General features: G+C 37.1%; 1 non-coding gene across 1 annotated transcript; it reads right to left on the reverse strand.

Moving 5' to 3' along the window:
- Positions 1–7,179: 7,179 nt before the first annotated feature.
- LOC123723666 (uncharacterized) lies at positions 7,180–10,432 on the reverse strand. The gene is made up of 3 exons (XR_014382573.1): positions 10,255–10,432; positions 10,054–10,080; positions 7,180–8,171 (listed from the first exon to the last, which is right to left on the reverse strand). It is a non-coding gene; the product is annotated as an uncharacterized LOC123723666 (transcript).
- Between the last annotated feature and the right edge of the window lie 373 nt (positions 10,433–10,805).

Consider the following 10,805-nt stretch of genomic DNA (forward strand, 5'->3'; position numbering starts at 1 on the left):
ACTATGTGAAATATTAACCTCTATAGCAGATATATTGTGGGAGGACTATGTGAAATATTGACCTCTATGGCAGATATATTGTAGGAGGACTATGTGAAATGTTGACCTCTATGGCAGATATATTGTAGGAGGACTATGTGAAATGTTGACCTCTATGGCAGATATATTGTAGGAGGACTATGTGAAATGTTGACCTCTATGGCAGATATATTGTAGGAGGACTATGTGAAATGTTGACCTCTATGGCAGATATATTGTAGGAGATCTATGACATGAAAATTCTGGATCATTTGAAGAACATCTATACATCTTAATCCAACCTACCTTGAGAACATTTGGGGAGAGTATTGATAAATGTAAAGAAACTGATTTAATTTGTAGCCTTGAAGAAGACACACTGCTGTTCACAAGGCCTGTAGTTTTTATAGTATCAGATTAACACTCTGGTCTGTTCTTTGTCTTGTGTTATTGGTTGTCAATAAACAAAACAGACAAATAAGTAATTACTCACGTTGTTCTGATCATCCATTATCCAAGATGGAGAGTCATGAATAATGATCATGTAAAACAGAATGTATTAGTTATTATTGTTCATTGAATTTCTGTCTCAATACATAATTTAATGAAATACCATACATCATATTGGAATGACTGTTCATCACATTCATTACTAATGTACATCTAGGGAAAGGGATGTAAGCAGCACTACTATGTGAGCAGTCTGAGAATGACTGAATGCTTCATAATAAGACATCAAGCTAAATTCAAGATGATTCTATTTTAATTTTAACGTGTGAAATGTTGAGCTATATGGCAGAAATATTGTAGGAGGACTATGTGAAATGTTGAGCTATATGGCAGATATATTGAAGGAGGACTATGTGAAATGTTGACCTCTATGGCAGATATATTGTGGGAGGACTATGTGAAATGTTGACCTCTATAGCAGATATATTGTTGGAGGACTATGTGAAATGTTGAACTCTATGGCAGATATATTGTGGGAGGACTATGTGAAATGTTGACCTCTATGGCAGATATATTGTAGGAGGACTATGTGAAATGTTGACCTCTATGGCAGATATATTGTGGGAGGACTATGTGAAATGTTGACCTCTATGGCAGATATATTGTAGGAGGACTATGTGAAATGTTGACCTCTTTGGCAGATATATTGTGGGAGGACTATGTGAAATGTTGATCTCTATGGCAGATATATTGTGGGAGGACTATGTGAAATGTTGACCTCTATGGCAGATATATTGTGGGAGGACAATGTGAAATGCTGACCTCTATGGCAGATATATTGTAGGAGGACTATGTGAAATGTTGAGCTATATGGCAGATATATTGTGGGAGGACTATGTGAAATGTTGAGCTATATGGCAGATATATTGTAGGAGGACTATGTGAAATGTTGAGCTATATGGCAGATATATTGTGAGAGGACTATGTGAAATGTTGAGCTATATGGCAGAAATATTGTAGGAGGACTATGTGAAATGTTGAGCTATATGGCAGATATATTGTAGGAGGACTATGTGAAATGTTGACATCTTTGGCAGATATATTGTGGGAGGACTATGTGAAATGTTGATCTCTATGGCAGATATATTGTGGGAGGACTATGTGAAATGCTGACCTCTATGGCAGATATATTGTAGGAGGATTATGTGAAATGTTGAGCTCTATGGCAGATATATTGTAGGAGGACTATGTGAAATGTTGATCTCTATGGCAGATATATTGTGGGAGGACTATGTGAAATGTTGACCTCTATGGCAGATATATTGTAGGAGGACTATGTGATATGTTGAGCACCATAGCAGATATATTGTGGGAGGACTATGTGAAATGTTGACCTCTATGGGAGATATATTGTAGGAGGACTATGTGAAATATTAACCTCTATAGCAGATATATTGTGGGAGGACTATGTGAAATGTTGACCTCTATAGCAGATATATTGTGGGAGGACTATGTGAAATGTTGATCTCTATGGCAGATATATTGTGGGAGGACAATGTGAAATATTAACCTCTATAGCAGATATATTGTGGGAGGACTATGTGAAATGTTGACCTCTATGGCAGATATATTGTGGGAGTACTATTTGAAATATTGATCTCTATGATAGATATACTGACGGAGGGCTTTGTGAAATGTAAAGGAAAGGAAAGGGGGATACCTAGTCAGTTGTCCAACAATGTTTTCAACTGAAATGTGTCTTCCGCATTTAACTCAACCCCTCTGAAATGTTGACCTCTATGGCAGATATATTGTGGGAGGACTATGTGAAATGTTGATCTCTATGGCAGATATATTGTAGGAGGACTATGTGAAATGTTGACCTCTATGGCAGATATATTGTGGGAGGACTATGTGAAATGTTGACCTCTATGGCAGATATATTGTGGGAGGACTATGTGAAATGTTGACCTCTATGGCAGATATATTGTAGGAGGACTATGTGAAATGTTGACCTCTATGGCAGATATATTGTAGGAGGACTATGTGAAATGTTGACCTCTATGGCAGATATATTGTAGGAGGACTATGTGAAATGTTGACCTCTATGGCAGATATATTGTAGGAGGACTATGTGAAATGTTGACCTCTATGGCAGATATATTGTAGGAGATCTATGACATGAAAATTCTGGATCATTTGAAGAACATCTATACATCTTAATCCAACCTACCTTGAGAACATTTGGGGAGAGTATTGATAAATGTAAAGAAACTGATTTAATTTGTAGCCTTGAAGAAGACACACTGCTGTTCACAAGGCCTGTAGTTTTTATAGTATCAGATTAACACTCTGGTCTGTTCTTTGTCTTGTGTTATTGGTTGTCAATAAACAAAACAGACAAATAAGTAATTACTCACGTTGTTCTGATCATCCATTATCCAAGATGGAGAGTCATGAATAATGATCATGTAAAACAGAATGCATTAGTTATTATTGTTCATTGAATTTCTGTCTCATTACATAATTTAATGAAATACCATACATCATATTGGAATGACTGTTCATCACATTCATTACTAATGTACATCTAGGGAAAGGGATGTAAGCAGCACTACTATGTGAGCAGTCTGAGAATGACTGAATGCTTCATAATAAGACATCAAGCTAAATTCAAGATGATTCTATTTTAATTTTAACGTGTGAAATGTTGAGCTATATGGCAGAAATATTGTAGGAGGACTATGTGAAATGTTGAGCTATATGGCAGATATATTGTAGGAGGACTATGTGAAATGTTGACCTCTTTGGCAGATATATTGTGGGAGGACAATGTGAAATGTTGATCTCTATGGCAGATATATTGTGGGAGGACTATGTGAAATGTTGACCTCTATGGCAGATATATTGTGGGAGGACTATGTGAAATGTTGACCTCTATGGCAGATATATTGTTGGAGGACTATGTGAAATGTTGACCTCTATGGCAGATATATTGTGGGAGGACTATGTGAAATGTTGACCTCTATAGCAGATATATTGTTGGAGGACTATGTGAAATGTTGACCTCTATGGCAGATATATTGTGGGAGGACTATGTGAAATGTTGACCTCTATGGCAGATATATTGTGGGAGGACTATGTGAAATGTTGACCTCTATAGCAGATATATTGTGGGAGGACTATTTGAAATGTTGACCTCTATGGCAGATATATTGTAGGAGGACTATGTGAAATGTTGACCTCTATGGCAGATATTTTGTAGGAGATCTATGATATGAACATTCAGTAGAATTTGAAGAACATCTATACATCTTAATCCAACCTACCTTGAGAACATCTGGGGAGAGTATTGATAAATGTAAAGAAACTGATTTAATTTGTAGCCTTGAAGAAGACACACTGCTGTTCACAAGGCCTGTAGTTTTTATAGTATCAGATTAACACTCTGGTCTGTTCTTTGTCTTGTGTTATTGGTTGTCAATAAACAAAACAGACAAATAAGTAATTACTCACCCCGTACTGATCATCCATTATCCAAGATGGAGAGTCATGAATAATGATCATGTAAAACAGAATGTATTAGTTATTATTGTTCATTGAATTTCTGTCTCATTACATAATTTAATGAAATACCATTCATCATATTGGAATGACTGTTCATCACATTCATTACTAATGTACATCTAGGGAAAGAGATGTAAGCAGCACTACTATGTGAGCAGTCTGAGAATAACGGAATGCTTCATAATAAGACATCAAGCTAAATTCAAGATGATTCTATTTTAATTTTAACGTGTGAAATGTTGAGCTATATGGCAGATATATTGTAGGAGGACTATGTGAAATGTTGAGCTATATGGCAGATATATTGTAGGAGGACTATGTGAAATATTGACCTCTATGGCAGATATATTATAGGAGGACTATGTGAAATGTTGAGCTCTATGGCAGATATATTGTGGGAGGACTATGTGAAATGTTGACCTCTATGGCAGATATATTGTAGGAGGACTATGTGAAATGTTGATCTCTATGGCAGATATATTATAGGAGGACTATGTGAAATGTTGAGCTCTATGGCAGATATATTGTAGGAGGACTATGTGAAATGTTGACCTCTATGGCAGATATATTGTGGGAGGACTATTTGAAATGTTGACCTCTATGGCAGATATATTGTAGGAGATCTATGATATGTAAATTCTGGATAATTTGAAGAACATCTATACATCTTAATCCAACCTACCTTGAGAACATTTGGGGAGAGTATTGATAAATGTAAAGAAACTGATTTAATTTGTAGCCTTGAAGAAGACACACTGCTGTTCACAAGGCCTGTAGTTTTTATAGTATCAGATTAACACTCTGGTCTGTCTTTGTCTTGTGTTATTGGTTGTCAATAAACAAAACAGACAAATAAGTAATTACTCACCTGATTCTGATCATTCATTATCCAAGATGGAGAGTCATGAATAATGATCATGTAAAACAGAATGCATTAGTTATTATTGTTCGTTGAATTTCTATCTCATTACATAATTTAATGAAATACCATACATCATATTGGAATGACTGTTCATCACATTCATTACTAATGTACATCTAGGGAAAGAGATGTAAGCAGCACTACTATGTGAGCAGTCTGAGAATGACTGAATGCTTCATAATAAGACATCAAGCTAAATTCAAGATGATTCTATTTTAATTTTAACGTGTGAAATGTTGAGCTATATGGCAGAAATATTGTAGGAGGACTATGTGAAATGTTGACCTCTTTGGCAGATATATTGTAGGAGGACTATGTGAAATGTTGACCTCTATGGCAGATATATTGTGGGAGGACTATGTGAAATGTTGACCTCTATGGCAGATATATTGTGGGAGGACTATGTGAAATATTAACCTCTATAGCAGATATATTGTGGGAGGACTATGTGAAATGTTGATCTCTATGGCAGATATATTGTGGGAGGACTATGTGAAATGTTGACCTCTTTGGCAGATATATTGTGGGAGGACTATGTGAAATGTTGACCTCTTTGGCAGATATATTGTGGGAGGACTATGTGAAATGTTGATCTCTATGGCAGATATATTGTGGGAGGACTATGTGAAATGTTGACCTCTATGGCAGATATTTTGTAGGAGATCTATGATATGAACATTCTGGATAATTTGAAGAACATCTATACATGTTAATCCAACCTACCTTGAGAACATTTGGGGAGAGTATTGATAAATGTAAAGAAACTTATTTAATTTGTAGCCTTGAAGAAGACACACTGCTGTTCACAAGGCCTGTAGTTTTTATAGTATCAGATTAACACTCTGGTCTGTTCTTTGTCTTGTGTTATTGGTTGTCAATAAACAAAACAGACAAATAAGTAATTACTCACCCCGTACTGATCATCCATTATCCAAGATGGAGAGTCATGAATAATGATCATGTAAAACAGAATGTATTAGTTATTATTGTTCATTGAATTTCTATCTCATTACATAATTCAATCAAATACCATACATCATATTGATATGACTGTTCATCACATTCATTACTAATGTACATCTAGGGAAAGGGATGTCAGCAGTGCTACTATTGGAACAGTCTAAACATCACAGAATGCTTCATACTAGGACATCAAACTGAACTCAAGCTGATTCCATGTTCATTTTGGAGTGTGAAATGTTGAGCACCATAGTAGATATATTGTGAGAGGACTATGTGAAATGTAGACCTCTATAGCAGATATATTGTGAGAGGACTATGTGAAATGTTGACCTCTATGGCAGATATATTGTGGGAGGACTATGTGAAATGTTGACCTCTATGGGAGATATATTGTAGGAGGACTATGTGAAATATTAACCTCTATAGCAGATATATTGTGGGAGGACTATGTGAAATGTTGACCTCTATGGCAGATATATTGTAGGAGGACTATGTGAAATATTAACCTCTATAGCAGATATATTGTGGGAGGACTATGTGAAATGTAGACCTCTATAGCAGATATATTGTGGGAGGACTATGTGAAATGTTGATCTCTATGGCAGATATATTGTGGGAGGACAATGTGAAATATTAACCTCTATAGCAGATATATTGTGGGAGGACTATGTGAAATGTTGACCTCTATGGCAGATATATTGTGGGAGTACTATTTGAAATATTGATCTCTATGATAGATATACTGACGGAGGGCTTTGTGAAAGGTAAAGGAAAGGAAAGGGGGATACCTAGTCAGTTGTCCAACAATGTTTTCAACTGAAATGTGTCTTCCGCATTTAACTAAACCCCTCTGAAATGTTGACCTCTATGGCAGATATATTGTAGGAGGACTATGTGAAATGTTGACCTCTATGGCAGATATATTGTGGGAGGACTATGTGAAATGTTGATCTCTATGGCAGATATATTGTGGGAGGACTATGTGAAATGTTGACCTCTATGGCAGATATATTGTAGGAGGACTATGTGAAATGTTGACCTCTATGGCAGATATATTGTAGGAGGACTATGTGAAATGTTGACCTCTATGGCAGATATATTGTGGGAGGACTATGTGAAATGTTGATCTCTATGGCAGATATATTGTAGGAGGACTATGTGAAATGTTGACCTCTATGGCAGATATATTGTAGGAGGACTATGTGAAATGTTGACCTCTATGGCAGATATATTGTAGGAGATCTATGACATGAAAATTCTGGATAATTTGAAGAACATCTATACATCTTAATCCAACCTACCTTGAGAACATTTGGGGAGAGTATTGATAAATGTAAAGAAACTGATTTAATTTGTAGCCTTGAAGAAGACACACTGCTGTTCACAAGGCCTGTAGTTTTTATAGTATCAGATTAACACTCTGGTCTGTTCTTTGTCTTGTGTTATTGGTTGTCAATAAACAAAACAGACAAATAAGTAATTACTCACCCCATCCTGATCATCCATTATCCAAGATGGAGAGTCATGAATAATGATCATGTAAAACAGAATGTATTAGTTATTATCATTACCTTCAAATCACCATCTGTCACATGATCCTCTCAAATACCATAGTGATGTGATATACATCAGAGGGGTATGAGTGTTCATCACATTCATTATTAATGACAATCAAGGGACGTGACAGTAATGTTGGAATGGTTCTAATGCTTTAGGACAAGCTCAAAGCTCAGAGTGATGGTAATATGCATTGTAACTAGTTGATATTCAGAATGAATCTAGTCTATTCATCTGTAACTCCTACTATGAACTCCTACCTCCATGAGAAAGTAGAAGTGTTCTGTACAGGGAAAGAGACTGGTTGTTATTGCTGTTGTTTAGGTGTTTAGAAACATTACTGGAGTTATAGAACACTTACCTCCTATATCCCATAAACCCACTGCAGCCTCCTCCTTCTGTTCTCCATGGATGACCTGACATATGTAGACTCCTCTATCTGACCTCCTGTAGTCTCTCAGCCTCAGAGACACGTTGCCTCTCTCCAGCTCCTGGGTGATCAGACTCACTCTGCCCTCATAGCCACTCCTCTCTGTCACCTGGCCATTCTGATACAGGTAAATACACTCTGTCCCTTTAAACCACCTGATCGTCGTGGCAACAGCACTGGTGTCAGGTGAGAGGTGACAGGGGAGGGTGACCTCTTTACCAACATCAGCCTCCACATAGTCTTCTGAGGTGAGTTTAAACTGAGCTGTTCAGAAAGAGAGAACATTTCATGTTTAATGACATCATCTGTGTCAGGAACACAAATACTCTCAGTACATTTATAAACACAGCTGAATGAAAAACTACAATAGACATACAACAACCAGGACCATGTCAATTCTAAAATACAACTCACACAATCCCAGACAGACATATTCATTTGAAGGAAAGTATTTATGTCATAGAAGAATGTGATGCTACAAATCTAGAATGATATTATCCCATTTGTTCCCACATCTTTCCCAGACATGCCACTATGCAAATCTTATGCCACTAGTAAGCCTAACATGTCATCCATTTTGATTATTTATGTATTTATTTATTTAAAAGTATGTTTTATGAGTGCTCTGCCTATAATAACATGAACAGATATTTACCCCTATTCCTCAACCTCAATATCTATATACCTCAGCCCACTTACCCACACACCTAAACTCAATGACCCACACACCCCAGCCCTGTTACCCCCATGCCCTAACCCTGACACCCACATGCCAATACCCTCAAATCTATACAATCAAGTACAGATCCAGGCATATCCTGGCCCTAAATGACCTGTGTGTTACTCAAGACCCCAGTTCCTTTGCCAATACACCTCATCCCTGTTACTTTCCTATCTCAGCCCTGTTACCCACTTTCCTTAGTCCTGTATTCCCCAAGTCACCAACAGTAACCTATATCCAGCTATTCGCTGCACACCCCAACCCTGTTATCAGCATGTTTTAGTCCTGTGACATCTGACCTCTATACACTAATCATTTCATAGATAAAGTAATATTACAGTGGTATAACACATGTGCCCCAGCCCCCATCTCTTTTTTATACCACAAACGTTGTTGCCAGAAAGGATTTGAATGGGCAATAGACGTCCATCCAGCCCCATTACCTGTATGAACCTTGTGTATCCCTACACCCCATTATAAACCAGGGAAATCCATGGGCATACTCATATAAAACAGGTCTACCCCAGTGTCCAAGCCTCAACATTCATACTAACCAGGTCTACCATTGTGCAAGAGACACTAAACAAACCTAATAACATTACATATCAGTTCAATTATTATACTTATTCAGTTTATGGGTCTATACATGGCCAATTCCCCCTGAAATAACAAAATATGAAGAAAGAAAAGGATCTGCTATGACTAAATATATAGAATAAATTAGAGGCACTGTATTTTCCCATTAGTCAGAAATGTTTGGCAGGTAGCCTAGCACTTAAGACCATTGGGCCAGTAACCCAAACGTCGCTGGTTTGAATCCCTGAGGAAACTAGGAAAACATTTGTTGATATGCCCTTAATCCTAATTGCTCTGGATACATATTTTATTTATTTAACGAGGCAAGTCAGTTAAGAACAAATTCTTATTTACAATGACAGCCTACCCCGGATGACACTGGACCAATTGTGCTCTACCCTATGGGACTCCCAATCATGGCTGGTTGTGATACAGCCTGGAGTTGAACCAGAGTCTGTAGAGACGCCTCTCACACTGAGATGCAGTACCTTAGACCGCTGCACCACTCAGGAGCCCAACTAATTTGTTGATATGTACAACTTTAACTTCTCTAGAGCCAGTAAAGTACAAAAGGTTTATTTTGTTCCGTATTGTGTCCGACTGGATTAAATGGGTTCTATAATAAAGAGATGTTTGGAGGGAGAGGTCACTGTGGAGCAGTAGAGCTGTTTCTCACAGACACAAACTCAGCTACAACTCCTCATGTTACAAACACATTTCCTCCAGACACACATTTACACAAAGAGAAATAAAACCACAAACACATTTCATTTTCAATAGTTGGTTTAGTTCTGTTCTCCCAGATACATGAAAGAAAAGTTAATCATTAATTATAGCATGGTGACTTACTATGAACTCTGGACTCTGCCATTTTAACTGCAATAAAAAGAGAAAACATTCATATTTACATCATTACCATTCATCAAATTCTCTCTTTTGCTCAATCACACAGATACAAACATCACTTCCTCTTTCTCCAGTCCTCATTGTTTTAAAACAGGACTGTTGTGTCTAGTTTGGAAAGTGAAATATACTGAGATCTCCTCTTACCTTTACTGGTCTTCACGTCCTCCACTTCACATTCAAAATAGTTGATTTAAATCTATAACCACTCTAATAGTGACTATATGTGCATATCTACACGTTTTACAGAACAATCTACACTTCAGGTCTAAACTGAGACACAACTTTCACCTTCACATTTACACAGGTACTTGGAGTAAACTCCTCCCCCCAGCCTCTCTGGTTATTAGAAAACCCAGTCACAAAGTCTAAATTGTCTATAGGCCTATCGTAAAATGTCATGAAAACAGAAATGTACATTTCTGATCTTAATTTAAGTTTAAGGTTAGGCATAAGGTTAGCAGTGTGGTTTAGGGTTCAAATCAGATTTTAAGAATGTAACTCAGTTGGTAGAGCATAGCGCTTGCAATGCCAGAGTTGTGGTTTCAATTACTAAAAAAAGTATGAAAATGAATGGACTCACTACAGAGCATCTGGTAAAATGTAAAAATGGTCAGGGTTTGTGACTTTGTTAACTAGTGAGCAACATTAGAGGGTTTATGCTGTCATACAGCATGGTGCTGTCTTCTATCATCATA

The sequence above is a fragment of the Salmo salar genome, chromosome 24, assembly GCF_965601325.2.
Source record: "Salmo salar chromosome 24, fSalSal1, whole genome shotgun sequence".
NCBI lineage: Eukaryota > Metazoa > Chordata > Actinopteri > Salmoniformes > Salmonidae > Salmo > Salmo salar.